Consider the following 24,340-nt stretch of genomic DNA (forward strand, 5'->3'; position numbering starts at 1 on the left):
GAGCCTGGCTGTGAGCAGAATCTCAACAGTACATGCAGGAACTCCCACATATGCTCAATAAATTCTTTACTGAGTTCTAAAAGCTGAGTCAGAGTTGGGCACCATTGGATGACATGACTCACATGTTATGGCTAATTCATGCCTAGTTGTCAACAGAGAGAGCCACACTGGGCTCAGATTGCTATCAGTTGCAATGTTTTGGGTGTCTTCATGTTTTCTCTCAGCACTACCAAAACAGTTGGAGGATTCACACCACCATACAACATAAATAATAAAATTGATAGCAAAAACATGTCTGGTACACAGACTTGTAAAGCAGAGTACTGTAACAGGTGTTCTCAGAAGACAGCAGGATGTTACTCCTCACACATGGGTGACATTATCAGATGGAGCCTAGATGCGGAAAACTTATGTCAAAGTTACTAGAACTTTGACTAGGCACACTGTGCATGCCCAGCATGCCCTATACCAAGCATCCACGCGGGGTCCCTCTCCAGTCTTGTAATAAAGAATTATGATTAAAATAAAAAATAGGAGAAACTCAATTCCACGAGGTGGCGAGTGGGTTTCGTAAGGACTAATATCCTGATGTTCTCCAACAACACCTTTAACAAGTAAGCAACTTTGCTTTCTCCGAGGACAACCAGGATAGTAATCCTCACACATGGGTGAATCCCTATCTACAGGCTGCTCCCCAACACAAAAAGGGGACCAAAAGACACCCAAACCAAGTGCCACGAGCACACCACCACCGGTGCTGTTGGTAACAGAGGGGGAGACAGCCTGAATTCAAACAACAGGCCCTAGGCGAATGCGTAGGGTTCTACAGCTCAAAGAGATTCCAAAGGACAGACTGGCCAAATTTACAATCGTGTCGGCCATCTCTTTCCAGACAATGAGATATGAATGTGTGAAGAGAACTCCACATCGCAGCTTTGCAGATCTCCTCCCACGGGAACTGCTCGAAAGAGGACCACCGATGCTGCCACTGCTCTGACAGAATGAGCCTTGTCATGACCCCTAAGATGCATAACAGAAGGAGATGGAATCTGCTAGCCAATTGGATAGTGTCTATTGGCAATGGCAACACCCAACCTATTCTTGTCAAAAGTAGTAAAAAGTTGGGTGGACTATCTATGGGCTTATGACCACTCCAGATAGAATGCTAAGTCTTGCTTGCAGTCCAAACTGTGCAGTACTCATTCACCTTGGTGCGCATGGGGCCATGGAAAGAATATTGGTAGGGCAATTGACTGGTTAAGACGGAAATCCATCACCACATTAGGCAGGAACTTAGGGGTAGATTTTCAAACGAGCGCGAACAGCCTACTTTTGTTTGCGCTCCAGGCGCAAACAAAAGTACGCTGGATTTTAGTAGATACGCGCATAGTCGCGCGTATCGGCTAAAATCCTGGATCGGCGCGTGCAAGGCTATCGATTTCGTATAGCCTGCGCGCGCCGAGCCGCGCAGCCTACCCCCGTTCCCTCCTAGGCCGCTCCGAAATCGGAGCGGCCTAGAAGGGAACTTTCCTTTGCCCTCCCCTCACCTTCCCCTCCCTTCCCCTACCTAACCCACCCGCCCGGCCCTGTCTAAACCCCGATCCTACCTTTGTCGGGGGATTTACGCCTCCCAGAGGGACCCCTGCGCGCCGGGCCGCGACCTGGGGGCGGGTACGGAGGGCGAGGCCACGCCCCCGGACCGCCCCGGGGCGTAGCCACGCCCCCGTACCCGCCCCCAAAACGCTGCCGGCACGCCCCCGAAACGCCGCGCAATCCGGCCCCGCCCCCCGACACGCCTCCCGACACGCCCACTCCGAAAACCCCGGGACTTACGCGAGTCCCGGGGTTGTGCGCGCGCCGGTGAGCCTATGTAAAATAGGCTCACCGGCGCGCAGGGCCCTGCTCGCGTAAATCCGCCCGGTTTTGGGCGGATTTAGGCGAGCAGGGCTCTGAAAATCTACCCCTTAGGGTGCATATGCAAGACCACACTGTCATGCTAAAACTTAGTATAAGGTGAATAAGACACTAAGGTGTGGATCTTGCTGACCCTGCTTGCTGAAGTGACCGCTACCAAAAATATGATCTTCCAGGTCACGTACTTCAGGTTACAAGTGCACAGCAGCTGAAAAGGAGCTTTCATCAGCTGAGTAACACCACATTGAGGTCCCAAGAAACAGCAGGGGGCCTTAGGGGAGGCTTCAATTGAAGCAGGCCCCACATGAAGCATACAACTATAGGCTGTTCAGAGATGGGCAGACCATTGACGCTTTGGTGGTATGCGCCAATTGCACTGAGATGAATTCTAACAGAGTTGATCTTTAAGCCTGCCTCTGACAGGTGTTGGAGTTATTCAAGCAGTTTTTGAATGGGGCAGGAGAACAGATCTAGGACCTTCTGCTCAGGCTGCAGGATTAACCTCTCAATATCTAGGCTGTGAGCGACAGTGCCTGGAAGTTGGTATGCAGCAGTCTGCCTTCATCTTGCATGATGAGATCTGGGGAAGTTCCCAGACTGATCAGTCTCTGAATGGACAACTCCCACAGGAGTAGACACCAGACCTGTTTTGGCCAATGAGGGGCTATGAGGATCATAGTCCCCCTGTCTTTGCGAAGCTTCCAGAGATTCTTTGCTACTAAGGGATTCAGAGGATTATGCATACAGAAGACCCTTACCCCAATGACAGGCAAGGGCATTGGAGGCTGGTTTGCTGTCTCACCTGTACAGGGAGCACAAGCGAGGCACCTTCCCTTTTAGGGGGACACGTACAGATCTATATCTAGGTTCCCCTAGAGGCGGAATATCCGATTCGCTACCCCCTGGTCCAGGGACCACTTGTGGGGTCTGAAGGCTTGATTGAGCCTGCCGCTACCACAATCTCCATCCCTGCCAGGTACATAGCCCTGAGCACCATCCCATGGGACAGGGCCCATGACCAGATATGGGCCACTTCCTGATACAGGAGGTATGATGTGGTGCCTCCCTGCTTCTTGTCATACCACATAGCTACTTGGTTGTTGGTGTAGATCAGGACAACTTTGTGATCTCTGAAAGCCCATAGCGCATACCTGAGTGCCCAAAGCTCCATGAAATTGATTTGACAAGAGCGTTCCTGGGTGGACCAGAGACCCTGAGTGCTGAGCCCAACTATATGAGCCCCTCCCCAGAAGGGCTGATGCATCCGTGGTTAGGACAATTTGGATAGGGGGACTTTGAAACAAGATCTCCCATTCCAGATTTGAAAGTACCCGCCACCAGAACAATTCCTGGAGAGACGGAATGACTTGGATGCAATCCTGAGGCTCTGAGTGGCCGGGTGTCTCTGCAACCTCAGGGTCCTTTGGGATCTGTGCATGTGTAAATGTGCCAAAGGAGTGACATGGACGGTTGTGGCCATATGGCCCAACTACTTCAACATGTGCTAGGCTGACTCCTGCTGTCTGTTGGATCTCTGCCATGATGGTTGTAGGTGACGGCCCTCTGGCAAGGCAGGAAGGCCTTGGACTGAGCAGTGTCTAGCAGGGCACCTATGAAGTCCAACTGAAGTGACAGGTTGAGATGGGACTTTGGGTAGTTGAAAACAAACTCTAGTGACTCTAACACTCGGATAGTCAAGCCCAGTTATTTATTTATTTGGAACTTTTATATACCGACGTTCATGTGCAAAAGAACATATCAGATCGGTTTACAGTGAAACAAAAGAGCATAAATGAATGCATTACATCGAACAAGGGATATCGGTAACTGGGATCAAAAGGGAACGGATAAAAACTAAGCTCATCCAGAGGGCAACAAAATGGACCCGGGGCCCCAGCTGAGATGTGCTCTTGACCAGCCAATTGTCCAGTTACGGAAAAACATGCTCTCTCAGCCCTCAGGGGGTTCACTGCCACCATGGCCAGGCATTTTGTGAAGACTCGTGGGGCTGATGCGAGCCCAAACAGCAACACCCGGTACAAGAAGTGCTGTTTTCCCACGACAAATCGGAAATACTTCTTATGACTGGGGAAGATCTCAATATGAATGTATGCATCCTTTAGGTAGCGGGAGCATAGCCAGATCCCTTTGTGCAAAAGGGGGATCAAGGTGCCCAGCGAAACCATCTTAAACTTTTCTTTCCTTAGAAATTTGTTCAAAGCTCTTAGGTCCAGGATGGAACGGAGTCATCCTGTTCTCTTTGGAATCAGGAAGTACCTGGAATATAGTCCCAGCCCTCTTTGGCCTGGTGGTATGGGCTCGACCGCTCTGGCCCTTAAGAGAGAGGCGAGCTCTGCTAGTAGTACCTTCTGATACACTACCGGCCCCAAAATGTATGGAGGGCAATTTGACGGAACACCCAATAGGTTCAATTGAAACCCCTTAAGGATGATGGACAGAACCCACTGGTCCAAGGTTATACCAAGCGACTGGTTTGCAAAGGAGCGCAGCCTTGCCCCGACCAGAGAGTCCATTGTCCTGGGTACGGGCAATTAGCATACTCTACCTAGAACCCAGTCAAAACCCCATCCCTGGAGTTGACTGAGGAGTCGGCTGGGGTTTGGGGTTCTCTGCTGCATAGGACAATCACAGGAGCCCTGATAGTGGCAACGGGAACAAGAGGGCAGAGGATAGTACTTCTTTTTTGTAAAAAAAAAAAAACTTCCTTGCACCCGGTCTCGCCGGCATCCTAGAAGAGGAGGACGGGTCCGGAGTATTGGCAGAGAGTTGTTGGAAGGTTTCATTGTAGTCCTGAAGCTGGGCTACAGCATCCCTCACCCTATCTCTGAAGAGATTCTCTCCAGTACACGGCACGTCAGCAAGTCGTTCCTGTACATCTGGTTGGAGATCTAAGGTACACAGTCATGCCATTCTGCGGGCACCAATTTCCAGTGCAGAGACTCTCGATGTCTTCTTGAAAACATTGTAGGTCGCAGGGACCTCGAGTTTTCTGCACTCCAGGGTGGCCTGCTACTGTTGAGGCAGCTGCTCAGCCACCTTCCGCACCTGCTTCCAGATGTCCCGTGAATACTGGCTCACGTAGAGCTGGTAGTCAGCGATAAGGGCAATAAGCATGGCACCTTAAAATAGCTTCATCCCAAGAGTATCCTTCAGTCTATGGTCCTTCCCCGGGGGTGCCAAGGAATAAATCCGAAAGCACTTGGCCCTCTAGAGGGCAGATTCAACCACCATTGACTGGTGGGGCAATTGACGCTTATTGAATCAAGTAGCCTTCTGGACAAGGTAGACCACATCTGTCTTCTTATTAACGGGAGGCACTGTGAGGGGGGTGCTCCCATATCCTCAGCAGCAACTCCTTAAGGATCTCATGTACCGAGACTGCCACGATCTCCTGAGGAGGCTCCACAAACTAGAGGATCTCAAGCATTTTGTGCCTGGCATACTCCTCCTTCAATAACTGAAATGGGTTGGCTTCCGCCATCACCCTCACAAAACCTGCGAAAGTTAAGACCTCAAGCAAAGACGTCCTTCGCTCCTCTGGAGGAGAAAGTTCTGAAGGGAGACTCTTGGAGCCTTCATCGGAGGACTCTGAAACGCCATCCCCCCTGGGGTCATAGGTTTCCTCATCTTCACTGTAAGCCACAGGGGATGGGTCCCTAGGTGCTCGGCCTTCATCCAGAGGTGCAGGCACTGGCAGAACTGGACGGAGGATGGTGGGCCTCAATCCCTCTGATGGCCTCAGTGGAGCTTCCTCCTCGGAGGAACTGGCAATGACCAACGTAGCATTAGCGAGAGGCCTCTGTGCCCTGCCAGGCACCGATGTTGTCTCGGGAACTGGCACCAGCTGGGTCAGTAATACAACAATGAACACATTAAGCTTCTCCAGAAGCGGTACAAGGACGGGCGGCACCAGGTCAGATGCCGCCGGTGCCACAGGACTGAAGACCTGCAGCACCTGGTCCACCACTAATTGGACTCAGTGCTCCAGCTCCTCCTCAAATGTTACTGATGCCAACACCGACTGTGAGGAAGGAGGGGTGGCCAGATCCTCTTCGGACCCTTGTGGTGGATCGGTGACTGGCATCAGTACCGGTGGAGACCATCGCAGACCCCCAGCACTGATGGAGGATTGGCATTCCTCACCGCAGGGTCAATTTAGAGGCATCGTGGCAAAAGCTGGTGCATCCCTGTGCCCGGCATCATGCATCAATGGGGACCGGTGCCAATGCTTCTTCAGCTTCCCTCGATGCTCAGCCTGGAGCTTGCCTAGAGATTGATGATTGTTGTTCTCCGGTGCCCATGTCCACCGGCAGCATGACGGAACTGATGGTCCGTCCAATGTCGATGGCTCAGTGACCATCGGTGAGTCTCCTTAGTCCTTCGATGCTGATGCCGATGACTCGGACTTCTTTCACCCGAAGAGCTGCTCCATCTTGTGAAGTTGAAGCAGACGTCCCTTCGGGGTCAACTAGGCGTATAAGCGGCAACTCCAGACGTCATGCAATGCCCCCAGGTAGAGGACACATCTCATGTGTTATGCCTGACAGTTGCAGACGGCTGCGACTGTGTGTATTTACTTCCTACACTGCTCTCCTGCCCTCCCTGGGGCTGCTTGCGGCTCGGGCCAGCCTTCTCCGCCACACTCCCCAGGACTCCTCATGGCGGCCTGGACGCTGCCGTCATCTTCCTTGACTTTGGGCCTTCCTAGGCGCGTGCCACCGGGCCCTCCTATGAAACCTTATCGGCGGGAACCTGGGGGCGTCTCCGGTTGATGACATCAGACCGGTGTATTTAAACTCCACCTTCGCCCTCAGCTGGCCAACTTGGCAACAAGTTCCGTAAGTCTTCGACTACTGCCTACATGTTCCTGAGACCCGCTTGTGCCTTGGATCCTGTCTGGTACCCGCTCCTTGAGGGCCAGTGCAAGCATTGGGGACTCGCTCTCCTTGCCTACCCTGCTCCTTGGGCTGGCTCTGCGTCTCTTGGGTTCTAACCTTCAAGGCTTCCTATTCCTCAGGACTACCTCTGGGTCATCTCAGTTTCTGTGATTTCTGCAGATGGACTTCCCCGCTCCTGGGGGTTGCCCCCACGATCTGAGTAAGACTATCCACGTCTCCCACTCCTCGGGACTGCACTCACGTTCTACAGTGACTGCCGGGGCTTCCCACTCCTCGGGGTCACGCCAATCTACTGTATTGAGTCTAACAACATTTTCCTACTCCTCAGGGCAGTGCTACGTCATCACCAGAGGCTCAGCTCGGGCTTCCCTGTCCTGGGGGTTGGCCTACGGCGTCTCATCATCATCCTATGCTGTGCAGCTCCTGCCCTCGGGGTCACCCTCCGGAGCATCTCCTGATTGGCCGAATCTTACGCTCCCCGCTCTGCAGTCTCTTTGACACTCTTCCCCTTGAGTGTCCCTGCCCATGTATTGCCTCCAGTCTCCTCCTCACAAGGGTGCTCTCCTGGCACTGCGGGACCTCTCCATTGTCTCACCCAGAGCTCACTGCTGTCTCTGACCTCGCCTCCCAACTGTGCAGACCTGTGGGGATCCTCCCCACAGGTAGTAAAAACTTGCATCTCAGGTCAAGGGCCCACATACCCACAAATCATAACATCATGTGGATCTGTAATGGACATGGTCCTCGGGCACTAGGGGCATCACCAAAAACTGGACGTGGCCATGACGGACGAAATAAAAGAGGCACAAACCGAAGGCAATCGCTGCAGGGCTGCGATATATAGCGGGTATTGATGCACCGCCACCACAGGGAATCGATCGTGAAAGGTAACTTACCCGAATTGCCAATAACCCTGACTAGGAGATGCTACAGGGAGTAGGGGTGTGCATTCGGATTGACCGCATTAGTAAAACGCAACTCATATTTTTTTTTTACTTAAAAAATTGATTCGACATAAACGATCGGATTTCCCACATATCGAACATAGATATGTTCGATATGTGGGAAATCGCGATTGTTGAGCCAAAATAAAAATTTAAACCCCCTCACCCTCCTTAATCCCCCCCCCAGACTTACCACAACTCCCTGGTGATCGAGCGAGGAGTGAGGACGCCATTTCTGCAATCCTTGGCGAGAAGCATGTGACGTCGGCGGCACGTCGAGTGACGCCGGCGTCACGTGATTCCCGGCTCGTTCGCGCCGGACGGCTCGTTCGGCCCAAAAAGAACTTTTGGCCAGCTTGGGGGGGTCAGGAGGCCCCCCCAAGCTGGCCAAAAGTTATTTTTGGGCCGAACGAGCCGTCCGGCGCAAACGAGCCGGGAATCACGTGGCGCCGCGTCACTCAGACGCGACGTCACGTGATTCCCGGCAAGTTCGCGCCGGACGGCTCGTTCGGCCCAAAAAGAACTTTTGGCCAGCTTGAGGGGGTCAGGAGGCCCCCCCAAGCTGGCCAAAAGTTCTTTTTGGGCCGAACGAGCCGTCCGGCGCAAACTCGCCGGGAATCACGTGACGCCGCGTCACTCGACGTGCCGCCGAAGTCACATGCTTCTCGCCAAGGATTGCAGAAATGGCGTCCTCACTCCTCGCTCGATCACCAGGGAGTTGTGGTAAGTCTGGGGGGGGGGGGATTAAGGAGGGTGAGGGGGTTTAAATTTTTTTTTTGCACATATGTACATATACCCAACTCATTGGATTTTTTTTATGTCCATATTGGCCGCAAGTGGGACCCCCTTTCGGACATAAAAAATATGAACATAAAATTTTGCTCTGCACATCCCTAACAGGGAGGGCACTGAGGGGGACCCAGCAATGGAACAATGAGGAAATACCGCAAAAAATGAGAGAAAAAACAAAATTTTCCACAAGGCCAAAAATAGCAAAGTGAGCTCACTTACACCACGAGGCTTATAGCTCCGCAGAAAAAGAGAGACTGGAGAGGGACCCCATATGGACGTGTGGTATAGGACATGCTCAGTGTGCCTAGTCAAAGTTCTAGAAACTTTGACATAAGTTTTCCGCATCAGGGTGCCATCTGATGATGTCACCCATGTGTGAGGACTACCATCCTGCTTGTCTTCAGAGAATCATTCATTCCTAGCCTGTTGTCCTTAATTCCTTTATTCAGAAAATTCATTGTTAAGATGTGCACAACAACCTGGTCATCCCTGCAGCCCTGGTTGTTTTCTAGACTACAGGAGACTAGCGCACAGACAGTACACCAGGGTAAGTTCTACCTTTGTCTGTTAAATAAGGAGCCAACCAAAAAGTAAAAGTACGTCAGGCTGAAATAATACATACTATTGTGTTTTTGTATAGTGCATTCCAACCAAATAGGATTTTAAAACACTTCACAATATTCCAAAAATATGCAGACTGACACCGCTGGGGTGGAAAAGCTGACTATTTGTCGTGGTGTATGCTCTCTAATACAGCTTCCAAATAAAAGGAAGAAAAAAAGACTACTGTTATAATTATTACCTTATTATAGATAAATACACTAAAGCTTGTCCCCAAAGGGTGCACAGTGCTATATTTTGGCACAAATCACCCACATGGAATGTTTCAACCTTGACCCCTTAGAGTTCACAAGCTGAAGTACTACTCTCATAAAACAGCAACACTCCAGTATCCAGCCCCATTGACAGATTTATAGGTTTACACAGCTGTTCGTTCTTCACCTTGATATTTAAAGTGGGATGGTCTGAATATGCCCCTTTCATTCGCGAACTGCAATCCTGCAATATGCACGCATACTTCACAAATACATACACTATATATGGACAACACAACAAAGTTCAGTTTCTTTGGGTACTAGTCTGTCAGTGATGAAAGCTGGGAGAACAGAAGAGTGAGCGGTCTTGCTGATAAGACACTGGAGGAGCCAAGCTTCCCACTGCATTCATTCGCTGGCCCCCTTCCACCCATAAATATTACAAATAAGTTTGGCAGGCAGCCATTGAGACCAGACAATTCTCTGTATTCAGAAGAGGAACTGGTTCAAGCTATGGCACAGCAACAGAAGAACAGAAAATCCATTAAATTGTAAGGCGATACAACTATGTTTAAACACCTGTTCAAGAGGGATGGAGCACACACTGGACATGTTTACTGTGGCAGGAAAAGGACAAACTGGGAACATGAGCTCATATTGAGAAAGTTGTTTTCAACTAATTCCTGGAGAGAAGTACTTCACAGAAAGTGCAATAAAGGCATGGGGCACACTAGCAAGTGAAACAGTGTCATTAACTATAAGCACAGATTTATGACTGTGACAACTAGTCACAGATAACATAAACAAGTACACTTAGCTAATGTCCAGGGAGTCTCTACTGAATACACCAGGATTCCTCATTCTCCTAAGTAGATGAAAATTTTGGTGCTAATCTAGGGAGAAAGAGACCCAAACAGCCAGGGAATGGTGCTATCTAGGTGTATATACCAGAATATAGCACCACATACTGTCAAATGGAGGGGGAAAAAAGTCACTTTTGGATTAGAAGTTTTTGTCTCTTTGTCCCAGTCCTCGTTTCCTGGTGCTATGCCCACTGCCAAGTTTAATTATCAATAAGGAGATTGCAAAAAGATTCAAAATATCTTTTCAGGTTTAAGACCAGCCCAGTGACTCTGTGGCACTGCTGCACTCTGACATGTGGAGGGACCTATATTCATTTCCTAATTCACGTCTTCCACTCCTCAGGTCAGCTGCGGCAGTGAATTCTGCAGAGGCAATGTTCATAGCCTCTGGAAGGAGGGACTCATAGTCATCATGGAACAGTGACATCTAGTTGCTGGACACAGGGCCCATGACTGCAAAGTTTTGGAAGGAGTCGTGATGCATGACCCCAAGTCAAGGAGTATCCGTGGGATGAGTAAAGTAAGTTAGAAGGGATATAAAATAAGGGGAAAAAGAATCTCCAGTTAGATGCAAATGAAGGCTCATGGTACAGATTTTAGCCCTAATTCCAATTGAGCTAGAGGCATAAAGAAATAGGAAGAAATTGCCAAGTTAAAAAAAACAAAAAAAAAATCCTTTTCTAGGTTCATGGTTTTAAATCCTTTAAAAATGTTTTAAACAAGGCCTGAGAAACCTAAATTAGTGCCAGCCAGTCTCAACATCTTCCATGGCCTTTTATTCCTCCCCCAGGATTCCTTATGAGCCAGCCACCAGCTGGGAGCTCTTCAGTCAGCAACCTCAGTGGTCTCAGTAATGGGTCCTTGTATGAGAAAGCATAGGGAGGAGCAAGAGAGGCTGCTGCAGCTTTCATTGTCTCAGAACCAACACAAATAATACAGAGATTAAGCCAAGGTTTATTTTTTAAGCTTCTTGTGCATTTAAAAAAAGAAGGATTTTGAAAAAGATTTTAAATCTCTACTTCCTCTTCCTCCTTTTTCCAAACTGCAGATGTAAATTCTGTGGTGAATGGGAGTACTGCCACTTTAATATACTACAATACTTTTAATTCTGTTATTGCTGACTGCAACGATTCCCACTGCTAAGCACTAGCATACACACAACTAGCTCATAGAACAAGAAAATAGAAAAAAAAAGTGCATCATTTATCACAATCTTTTCATAACAATAATTCTGTGAAGCAATCTTATGTGAAAGTGTACTAACTGTCTGCATTAATGCAGCATGCTGGTACTGTATAAAAAATAAGTGACTATTGTTTCAAGCTAAAACTGGCCCAAACAGCTTCCAAAGCAAACAAGAGATTAGCATTTTTAGGGTTGAGTGACTTTGCAGGGATTTGAGAAAAAACGTGTTTACTGTCTCCTCATAGGGATTGAAGCTCAGCCAGTGCTTAGACTGACTTTTGCAATTTGCTGCCCCAGAAAGATCACTCACAAAAAGTCAAGCAAATCTGTGCCCATGGCTCCTTGCACTAACAGATTCAGTAAAGAGGCCTCTTTGTCACATTCATATTTGGAAACATGTCATGCCATACTACAGCTAGTGATGCTCATGCTAGCAGCAGATTAGATTAGATGAAATAAAAGCTAATGTTCTTATGTTCTACATTGCTGAGCAATAACATCACACCTGAAGTAAAGTCATTCCCAAATGTTCCAGTTCTGGACCTTGCAAACCTCTACAGTGCAGAATTTGTAGACGTACTGTATAACCTTCAAACTGTTCACAAACAAGATAACTTTTTCAAAAACAGCATGTATGCTGGGCAGATGCCCATCTAATCATCAACCTCAGGCATCAAAGGCAGTAACTGTATCACTAAGCTGTGTTTGCTGCAATTCTAGAACTGTTCAGGCTTTAGGAAACATCATAATCTCAATGAATATAACCATTATGTGAACATTTCCAAGAGCCACACTAACTTACAATGTTTCCTCACCCTCTCTCCTGGAGGCACATGTAACCAGTCAGGTTTTCAGGATATCCATAACGAATATGCATGAGATAGAATTGCATACATTGTAGAACTAGAATATGCACATCTATCTCATGCATATTCTGTGGTAATCTCATGTGGTATCTCATGTGGTATCTCATGTGGTAATCCTAAAAAAACAACTGGCTAGATGTGCCTCCTGGAGAGGGTTGAGAAACGAGGGCCTGAGTAACTGCACAGAGCAGCAGTTACTACCCTTAACAGCAGGCATGGGATTACTACACTTAGCTAATAAAAGCATCTACAACATCACTCTCCACTTTGACAGCGAGGAGAGGGGAGGGAGGAAGAAGAATTGCATTCAGATGACAACCAGCACAAGCCCTGACTTTTATGGTCTGGGGTACTGATATGCAGCCATAAGGGAAAAAACACAGAACTGCTTCTACGGCCAAGTCCATAAGCAAAGCACTGACTGAATTTTCAAGAAGGCTCATCAACCAGTAAAATTGTTTATGGGTTATATAAGGCTTGGGGATAACTGCATGGAGCAGCAGTTGCTATCCGTAAGAGAAACATGGGGATAACCTGCACGGTGCAGCAGATACTACCATAAGAAGCTTGTTGGGCAGACTGGATGGATCATTTGGTCCTTTTCTGCCATCGTTACTGATGTGGCACTGCTACGGGTTGGCCACTAGATGTCACTAGATTCCTGTATAGAACTCACTATCATGAGCCTTCAATCCCCCTCAGCCCCTCCCTTCCTGGAGGGCTGTGGTTGGACGCCTCAACCTATTTAGCCCAGCCATTTTAGAACTCAATGTGATCAGTTTTAAAGAGCCTCTGACAATGAGGATGTTTTGGTTTTACTCTCTGGTGAGGCTCCCAGCCTCACTCTGTACCTTCAGTTTGAAATGATACCTCATCGAGCACACTCTGCCAGAGGATCCTTCTCATATTAATTACAGAGAGAAACAGATTTTATGCCAGATTCACTTTTGGAGCAAGCAAAGTTAATTACCGATAACAGGTATTCTTCAAGGACAGCAGAATATTAGTCCTCACACATGGGTGACATCATCAGATGGAGCCCCAATGCGGAAAACTTGTCAGAGTTTCTAGAACTTTGATTAGGCACACTAAGCATGCCCGGCATGTCCTATATCACATGTCCACATGGGGTCCCTCTCCAATCTTGTAGCATAGAATTATAATTAAAATAAAAATAGGAGAAACCGAACTCCGCGGGGTGGCAGGCAGGTTTCGTGAGGACTAACATCCTGCTGTCGGAGAACACCTGTTACAGGTAAGCAATTCTGCTTTCTCTGAGGACAAGCAGAATGGTAGTCATCACACATGTGTGAATCCCTAGCTACAGGCTGCTCCCCAATACAAAAGGGGACCAAGAGACACCCTACCAGGTGCCATTGGGCACCTCATCGGTGCTGTTGGTAACAGAGGGAGAGACAGCCTGAACCCAAAAAACAGGCCCTAGGAGGGAGAGTTGGGTTCTATACCTCAAACAGTTTCCAAAGGATAGACTGGCTGAACCTACTGTCGCGTCGGCCATCCTTATCTGGAGAGTAATGAGATTTGAATGTGTGGAGAGAAATTTACGTCACAGCCTTGCAGATCTCAATGGGACCTGCTCGCAAGTGTGCCACAGACACTGCCATGGTGCTGACAGAATGAGCCTTGACATGACCCCCAAGATGCAGTCCTGATCCAGACAGAAGGCTAAGGCTCGCTTGCAGTCCAAACGATGCAGTGCTTGTTCGCCTTGATGCAAATAGGACCTGGGAAAGAATACTGGTAGGACTAATGACTGGTTAAGATGGAAATCTGTCACCACCTTCAGAAGAAACTTAGGGTGCATACACAAGACCACTCTGTCATGATAAAACTTAGAATAAGATGGATAAGTCACTAAGGCCTAGAGCTCATTGACCCTGTGTGCTAAAGTGACCGCCACCATATAAATGATCCTCCAGGTCAGGTAATTCAGATCACAGGTGCGCAGCAGCTTAAAAGGAGCTATCATCAGCTGAGCTACCACCACGTTGAGGTCCCAAGGCACAATGGGAGGCCTTAGGGGAGGTTTAAATTGAAGCAGGCCCTGCATGAAACATACAACTATAGGCTGTACAGAGATGGGCGTACTATCTACACCTTGGTGATATGTGCCAACTGCACTAAGATGAACTCTGATGGAGTTTGTCTTTAATCCAGTCTCTGAAAGGTATAAGAGGTAGTGAAGCAGCTTCATTGTGGGCAGAAGAACGGATCTAGGGCCTTCTGCTCACTCCACACGAAAAACTTGTTGCACTTCATTCTATAGGACTTTCTAGTGAAGGCTTTCTAGAAACCACCAGGACCTAAGATGCATCTTCTGAAAGATCAAGCAGCTGCAGGATTAACCTCTCAACATCCAGCTTGAGCACAACAGGGCCTGGAGGTTGGGATGCCACAGCCTGCCTTGATCTTGCATGATGAGATCTGGGAAAGTCCACAGACTGATCAGTCTCCAGATGGACAACTCCTGTAGGAGTGGAAACCAGACCTGTCTAGGCCAGTGAGGGGCTAAGAGGATCACAGTCCCTCTGTCCACGCAAAGCTTCAAGAGTCTTCGCCATCAAAGGAATCGGAGAATATGCCCAATGATGGGCTAGGGCATTTGAGGCTTGTTTCCTATCCGACCTGTATAGGGAGCAGAACAGAAGCAACTTCCTGTTGCAGGGAGATGCAAACAGATCTACATCCAGACTCCTCCAGAGGCGGAATATCCGATTCGCTACACCCTGGTCCAGGGACTGCTCGTGGGGTCTGAAATCTCGACTCAGCCTGTCTGCTTCCATGTTCTCCATCCTGGCCAGGTACATGGCCTTGAGCACTACCCGTGGTACAGAGCCCATGACCAGATCTGGACTGCTTCCTGACACAAGAGGTACAATACCATGCCTCCTTGCTTGTTGACATACCACATGGCTACTTGGTTGTCAGTGTAAATCAGGAAAAGTTTGTTGGACAGCTGATCTCTGAAAGCACATAGCATGCATCTGATCGCCCAAAGTTCCAGGAAGTTAATTTGACAAGAGTGTTCCTGGGCGGACCAGAGACCTGAGTACTGAGCCCATCTACATGAGCTCCCAACCCCAATGTGGATGCATCCATGGTTAGAACAATTTGGGCAGGAGGACTTTGAAACAAGATCCCCCATTCTAGATTGGAAAGTACCTGTCACCAGGACCCCTGAGAAATGGGTTGATTAAGATGCAGTCCTGGAGGCTCTGAGTGGCCTGGCATCACTGTGACCTCAGAGTCCATTGGGCTCCTCGCATGTGTAAACGTGCCAGGGGAGTAACATAGATGGTTGCGGCTTTATGGCCCAACAGCCTCAACATGTGCCAGGATGATACCTGCTGGTTCTGTTGAATCTCTGGCACCATGGTGATGGCCCTCTGGAGTAGCAGAAAGGCCTTGGCCTGAGCTGTGTCTAGCAGGGCTTCTATGAAGTCCAATTGAAGTGACAGGCTGAACTGGGACTTTGGGTAGTTGAGAACGAAACCTAGTGGCTCCAACACCCGGATGGTCAAATGTATAGGCATGACGGCCCCTACCTGAGACATGCTTTTGACCAGCCAATTGTCCAGATACAGGAAGACATGCACTCCCAGTCTGCAGAGGTGTGCCGCCACTACAGTCAGGCATTTTGTGAAGATCCATGGGGCGGCCACAAGACCGAATAGCAACACTTGGTTGGAAGTGCTGTATTCCCACAACAAATCAGAGATACTTCCTATGACTAGGGAAGATCTCGAATTGAGTGTACAAACCCTTCAGGTCAAGGAAGCATAGCCAGTCCCCTTTTTGCAAAAGGTGGATCAAGGTGCCCAGAGAAACCATCTTGAACTTTTCTCTTTTTAGAAACTTGTTCAAGGCCCTTATGTCTAAGATGAGCAAAGTCCTCCTGTTCTTTGGAATCAGGAAGTACCTGGAGTAGAATTCCTGTCCTCTTTGCCTGGTGGAACAGGCTTGACCGCTCTGGCCAGTAAGAGGCAGGAGAACTCCACTTGTAGTACCTCTTGACGCACTAGTGGGTGCATCGTCCTGAGTACAGGCAACTGGCTAATGCTCCCTATGGCACAGTCAAAGCCCATCCTCGGAGTTGACTGAGGAACTGGCTGGAGCTTGGAAGTTTTCTGCTGCCTGGAACGGCCGCGAGAGCTCTGATAGTGTTGACGAGATTGAGGAAGAAGAGGACAGTACTTCCTCTGGCAAAAGAAAGACTTCCTGGGCCCCGGTCTCGATAGCCTCCAGGATGAGAAGGATGGGTCCGGAATATTAGCAGAGAGTTATTGGAGGGTTTCATAGTGTCCCAAAGCTGGGCCACAGCTTCCCTCACCCTATATCCGAAGAGATTCTCTCTAGTGCATGGTATGTCAGCGAGTCTTTCCTGTACTTCTGGTCAAAGATCTGAGGCCTGCAGCCATGCCATTCTGCGGGCGCTGATTCCCACTGCAGATACTCTCAATGCCATCTCAAAAACATCGTAGGTTGCATGGACCTCGTGTTTTCCACACTCCAGATCCTTGTGCACCAGTGACATGAGGGTGTCTTGCTGCTGTTGAGGCAGCTGCTCAACCACCTCCTGCACCTGCTTCCAGCTGTCCCACGAGTACTGGCTCATGTAGAGCTGGTAGGCAGCAATGCAGGCAATAAGCATGCACCTTGGAATACCTTCTTCCCAAGAGCATCCATCGTTCTGTGGTCCTTCCCTGGGGAAGCTGAGGAATGGGTCTGAGACCACTGGACCCTCTTGAGAGCAGATTCAACCACCACTGACTGGTGAGGCAGCTGGCACTTATCAAATCTGGCAGCCTTCTAAATGAGGTAGACTCCGTCCATCTTATTGTTAATGGGAGCCTCTGTCATTGGGGGTTCCCATATCCTCAACAGCAACTCCTTAAGGATCTCATGCACTGGGACCACCACGATTTCCTAAGGAGACTGCATGAACTGGAAGATCTCAAGCCTTGTGTTCCTGGCATCCTCCTCTGTCAAAAGCTGAAAAGGGATGGCCTCCGCCATCACCCTCACAAAACCTGTGAAGGTTAAATCTTCAGGTGGAGTCTTCCTTCGTTCATCTGGAGGAGAAAGGTCTGACGGGAGAGTCCTTAGTGGAAGACTCCATCGTATCATCCCCCCAAGGGTCATAGGAGCCTTCATCCTCACTATATGCAACAGGGGATGGGACCCTAGATGATTGGTCTACATCCAGAGGTGTAGGCACCAGTATAACTGGATGGGGGCTGCAGGCCTTGACATCTCTGCTGGCCTCGGTGGAGTTTCCTCCTCAGAGGAACCGGCAACAACCACCTTATCAGTAGGGAGAGGCTTCGGTGCCCTGCTGGACACAGATACCACCCTGCAAACTGATGCCAGCTGGGTCGGTAATGAACTGATGAGCACATTGAGTTTCTTCAGAACTGGTACAAGGACAGGTGGCACCAGCTCTGGTGCGGTCGGTGGTACAAGACCAAAGCCATGCATTGCTCGCTCTACCACTAGCTGAACTCTTCGCTCCAGCTCCTCCTCGAACGTTGCCGATGCCAACAAAGACTTGGAGGAAGGAGGGGTGGCCAGATCTTCTTCAGACCCACGAGGGTGTTATGACTGTCGCTGCCCGACGTCTCAACTCCGCCCTCCTTACCTCTCTGGCGACTCCTCCCGCGGTTGACAGACGTTTGGCTGCTGCAGCGTCTGTCTGCTGTCCTCTCCGGCGTCCCTGGACTGGCTTGGGTGCTGCCTCCCGCCATGCTGTCCAGCTGCCTTAGGTCGCGCGCGGCCCTGCTTCAAATACTTTCTTTGGCGCGAACCTCTGGGGCGTCCCCCTGTGATGACGTCACACATCCCGGATACAAAAGGCCTACACTACTGCTAGCTAATCGAGTTAGCAACAGGTATTCGTACTGGTGAACTCCTTACGGATGGGATTCGCTCTCTGTACCTAGCTACTCTGCCTCTCCATTATTGGACTTACTCCATTTGGGGTACCCGCTCCTCGGGGGCCTCTCTCTTCTCTTTCAGGTCGCTGTCTGGAACCGGTACTCGCTCCTCGAGGGCCCATGTTCCTGGACTCGCTGCCTGGACTTCACTTCTGCCTGGAAGATACCGCTGCCTACACCCTCAGTGAGTGACTGATGTCTATTCTCAGAGCTGTTCCCTGGAACCAGGTACTCGCTTCTCGAGGGCCTGCCTCTACTCCAGCTCCTGTGATTCCTACCGAGAGAAACCGCTGTGTGAGTACTCAACCAACGAGGCTCTATTCCAGAACCCTGCATATACTTCATTGTACTATCTCAGTTTCTCTTCACTACAGCACAGCCATTGTGGGATCGCTGTTCCAGAGCCCTGAGGGACTACAAGCCTAGCCAGGCTTCATCTCTGCTCACTACTGCCACCTCTGGTGGCTCCTCAATACTGTTAATAACAGATCTATCTGTGTTGTGTGTCCTAAGCTGAGCCTGACCTGTGGCCCTCACGGGACTTCCCCCCATGGGCGTGGTCAGCAGCCACAGTGTCCAAGGGTCCACCCAAAACCTTACAAACAATAATGTTTGTCTCCACCGGTCCTGGCGACTAGCACCAGGACCGGTGGAAACCATCGCAGAGCCCAGGCATCAATAGAGGATGGGCACGCCTCACTACGGGGCTGCTTCAGGGGCATCACGGCAAAAGCTGATGCATCCCCATGGCCTGGCACTGTGAATCAATGGGGACCAGTGCCAATGCTTTGGTGTTGAGTGCATCACTTTGCACTTGTCCATGTTACATTTCATCTACCATTTCGAAGCCATTCAATCTATTGAATGCTTTACCCTCTCTACCAGAGCCATGATGTCACTTTTGATATGATTTGTGTGGTACCTAGCAGTATCATTTGTACCAACATGGTTGAGCAGCATTGGATAGTAGGCTTAGGGATTTACAACAATTTCCCTAAGGGCCTCATTTACCAAGCATTTTTCCCATAGAATGAGAGAAAAGCCTTAATGAATCAGGCACTAAGATTGTAAATGAAATTCTCATATTCATGTTATTCTGCTTAAAAAAACAACTGTAGGTCCTAGTCTTACCTGCACCAAGGAATTGTACTTTCTGAGCAGCCATATCACCAGCAACATAAAAATACTGCAACAGGAAACAAAACAAAACAAAAACCTCATTAACTGTATTGCAAAAAGACAAGACTTTTTTTTTATGAGTGGATATGCTGATTAAGATTCACAATCTGTCTGTTATAAAAATATTTGGGGCTCTGGGTGATTATTGTATCAAGTCTGTGCATGCACAATGTAATGACTTCACCCAGAGTAGGAGGGGCTATAGGCAGCAAGGGAGGAGCTCCCACATCTACATCTCAAGGCCAGTGAGTGCAGTGGCAGCGCTGACAATGGAACAGATGGTGGGGTTTCCCTGGCTCCACCCGCAAAAGCAGAGCAGACAGCAGAAGTTGCTGGTAGGGGTTTCCCAGGCCCCATCAATGCAAGGAAACAAAAAAGAGCAACAAATAGAGGCACCAGGGGCAGAAGAGCTGCTGGGATTTTATGGGCCCCACCAGCACAAAAAGCCAAAACAAAACCAAACCAAACAACATAACAAACAGAGGCACTGGAAGCAGAAGGGCTAGTGGGGTTTCCCAGGCATAGCCAGCACATCAGTGAAAGAAGAATAGTGGCACAGGCAACAAAAGGGCTGGTGGGGGTTTCCCACCAGTGTAGGAGGGAAAAAGAAGCTGTGGCAGGCAAAAGGGTTGATCGAGGTTCCAAGTCTCCACGAACTGCACAAAGATTATGTCAGAGCCCAAGGTGGGAGAGGACTAGGAAGGCGAGGAGCCTGAGAGGAGGACCAGAGTAGGTGGAGGAGGGGGAAGGGGATGGAGGAGAAAAGGAGAGAGGCAGGACGACAGGGCAGTGGGGTGGAGGAGGCTGCAACTGGAGACCACTGGGTGAGAGGGAAGGGGAGCACTGGGATATTGGGGTTGTAGTGGGAGATTGAGAGGGGAACAGTGGGAGGGGAGAGGAGAGGGGAGCAGTAGGAGAGGATAGAGGAGGGGAGCAGTGGAACAGTGAGGAAAGAGAGGAGTAGGGATGGGATGGTGAGAGAGCAAAGAAGGAGAGGAGTGGAAAGGAGGAAGTGAGCACATCTCCCCCCAACACTTCCACTGTCCACCATGCACATACCATACTCTCCCACCCCCTCACACATACACCCCCACACCCACTCCCCTATACACCACCAACTTCCACACCCCCATCCCTACTTTTCAACTCTACATACACATACACAAATGAGGGGAAGAAAATGTGTTCTTCCCCATACAGTCCATCCCACAACACTGCCTCACCCTCTACTCCAACCTCACAATGTATATGTACCTATACCAATACTCACACAGGAAGAAGATGAAAAGGGCGAAAGTGGAGAGTGCAAGAAGAAAGTGCACAGTTCCCACCCACACACCCAGTCATTTCCCTACATCTACCAACCCCCAATCACCCCCATCACACGCACCCCAGCCACTCCCTGACACACACACAGCACATGCCCAGCCACTCCCCGACACATACACACATCCTAAGTTATTCCCCGACACACATACACTCTTCCAGTCACACACATCAATCCCATAATACATACACAGCCCCCCTCCCCCACATACCAGTGAGGAGAAGAGGGGTGGAGGAGCAGTGTGTGTGAGGGGAAGTGCGCACGCATACACACACACATCTCACTCCCTCCCACCCAGATATGCACACACATCCAATTTATCCCTAATACCATTCATACCAGCCCCATAACATACACAGACATTCTCTCACCCCCACATACACAGGGGGGAGGGGAGTCTGTGGAGACTGCAAGGGGGGAAAGAGTCCATCCCCCAACACACACACACATTCTCACAAAACATGAACACAACTCCCCACACACACACACTCACACACACACACACACACGGGAAAGGATGGGGAAAATGGGAAATGCAGTGAGGGAGAGGGATCAAGTGCACACACACACTCAAACCTCCACACTTGGGGAAGGGAGGGGAGGGAGCATTGATGGAAAATGGGATGGGTTCCCTCTCCAACATACACACACTCACTCTACTCACCTCCCAATAACATTTACACATCCTCCACTCACAACCACAACACATACACACTATTCCCGCACAAGGGGAGGAGAGAGGTAGGGGGGAGAACATGGAGCATGCAAGGGCGGGGGAACTTCCCACACCCCACACCACTCACACCCCAACAACAATCCAACACCACATACCATCTACACCACTGCCTACGTGCATCCCACTTATCACCATATACTTCATCCCCAACACCACCACCTGCACCCACCACCTTCACACACCCTCTACAAGCCTTCTGACCTATACCCTACCCCACGGACGCTCCCCACACACACACACACAGACACCTACTCCTAATCCTCCCAAACAGAGCAAGTTCAAGGCACTGATAATGTACACATCCAGGTGATAAATGTCATAAAAGCTGCTTGTTGACATTACCATGCAATTATCACTCTCTCTTTTTTGGGGTTCCCTTAACATCCATGCACACTCGGTCAAAGGGAAAAAAAGACAGTGGGATACAGAATTCTATAGCTCTCTCCCTGCCCTTCTTTTCATTAAATTAACTTGCCCTACCCAGCCATTCCTTGCATTTTTCACCTAGGCATGAACATGGAATCTAGAACAGAGAGCCCACTGGCAGGGTTGGCAAGCAAAGCGAGCAAAGGCACAGCCCTAGCAAGTATAACAAAAGAAAACCTTGATAGTCCACAGATCCTGTGGCCAGCCAGGCTAACAGCAGACAAGCACAGCTGTTATGGTACAAACACGTTACTCCAAAATATTACCATTCATCTTCCTGGAAAAAATAAACAGAGTGTTCTTATTAAAAGTCAACTCTTCAAGCAAATCAGCCAGAACAAATTTCACCATAAATCAGTTTGGCAAAATGATTTGGAATAACATTTTTGTACTACAACAGCTGCAGATTTTTGCTATTATAAAAGTAACAGACTGACAACAAAAGAGATGGAAGATCTCAATTTGCTTACAAACAAGCATATTGTGTCCAGTGGCAATGCAAGTTTCCCTGCATTGGCCCACAATAAGCTTCTGCCCACATTCTGAAGGGTCCACCTGTTGAGCTAAGAGAGCAAGTCAGCTCAGTATTCATGTCTATTCAGTGCCCAGTGTCTGCTAACTCTAGACTTGTTGGTAATGGTGGGCAAGCAGTGCCCCTGCAGGCTCTCTGGCTGTAATGTAGGCTGTGCAATCTGAATGAAGCACAGTTGAGACATGTAATGGCTGAAATAATTGAATGGGAAGCTGAGAGGCTGTGCTCTGTCTTCTAATATTGTAATTGGTGAGGATCATCAGTGCATCAGCACTTCAAAGTGGAAATTCAAACATGATGTCCAAAACACGGCCTCAATGATGAGGTACCTTTCACTGGACCAAACTAAGATTTCAGATTTCAGAATGAGTTACCCATTTCATGACCTATCAGGTACAAAAAAAGACATAAGAACATAAGTTCCCATACTGGGTCAGACCAAGGATCCTTCAAGCCTAGAATCCTTTTTCCAACAGTGGCAAATCCAGGATACAAGTACCTGGTCAAGTACCCGAATATTAAATAGATCCCATGCCACTAATGACAGTAATAAGCAGTGACAGTGGACTTCAGATGTCTGAAGACTATTTTTCATAGGATAAACATAGTACAAGGTAATGTTGAGGGATTCAGTATTGGTTATATGGTGACTCAGTCTGCCACAAGAAATGCACATGAAGAGCAAATCCATCTTCCAACAATAAAACATCACAGTGTTGGTGCACAACTGCACGTAGTGTACTGGGAGGCACATTGGTGAAGGCTAAGTGACATGGTAATCAACCATAAAGTATGTCATTGCCCCAGTTATACAGCTGGTCCCCAGTCATTGATTTTCCTGGCTGTCTGGCTGTAGAATGCTGACTCTGTAAGCCTTTCATTCGGGCTTACAGAGTCATTCGCGTCCTCTATTGGACGCGCGTTTTCGACGCGCCAGCGTTACCCCTTATTCAGTAAGGGGCCGAAAACATGCGTCCAACTCCCCGAACCTAATTGCGCCTGCAACATGCAAATGCATGTTGATGGCCCTATTAGGTATTCCCGCGCGATTCAGAAAACAAAATGTGCAGCCAAGCCGCACATTTTGCTTTCAGAAATTAGCGCCTACCCAAAGGTAGGCGCTAATTTCTTCGGGCACCGGGAAAGTGCACAGGAAAGCAGTAAAAACTGCTTTTCTGTGCACCCTCCGACTTAATATCATGGCGATATGTAGTCAGAGGTCCCGAAAGTTACCAAAAGTAAAAAAAAATAATAATAATAATTGAAGTCAGCCTGCAGCTCACAAACCGGATGCTTAATTTTGCCAGCGTCCAGTTTCCGAACCCGTGGCTGTCAGCAGGCTCGAGAACCAATGCCGGCAAAATTGAGCATCGACTGTCAAACCCGCTGACAGCTGCTGCTCTTTTTGCCTGTTTTTACCGCCTGGCCTAATTTGCATAGTGAATCGCGCGCACAGGAGAGTGGCCTGTGTGCACGCTGGGAGAGCGGGCGTTCGCCCGCACTCCCGCAGACTTTACTGTATCAGCCCAATTGTCAGCAATATACTGTGTAGATGTATGCACATGGACTGCCATTTCCTGAAATATTAACATATTTGTAAATGGGAGACTCATTTTGCTGTCTGCCATTTAAAAGAGAAATCTACCCAACCTCCCACGTTACAAATATGACACAGAAATAATTGTATAGGTTTATAACGTATTTGCACAAATGGTTGGCGTCTTACAAGATTTTTACAGAATAACTTTTCAGCTATGTTAGAGGAATATGTGTGAGTATACATATACAAAGGCATGAGTATACTTCTACTGGAAGAGCAGAATATCCCCAGAATCAAAATATTTTTATGCAGCATGATAAAAAAATGCCATGGACTTAATTCCTCCAG

The sequence above is a fragment of the Rhinatrema bivittatum genome, chromosome 5 (genome assembly GCF_901001135.1).
Source record: "Rhinatrema bivittatum chromosome 5, aRhiBiv1.1, whole genome shotgun sequence".
Classification (NCBI taxonomy): domain Eukaryota; kingdom Metazoa; phylum Chordata; class Amphibia; order Gymnophiona; family Rhinatrematidae; genus Rhinatrema; species Rhinatrema bivittatum.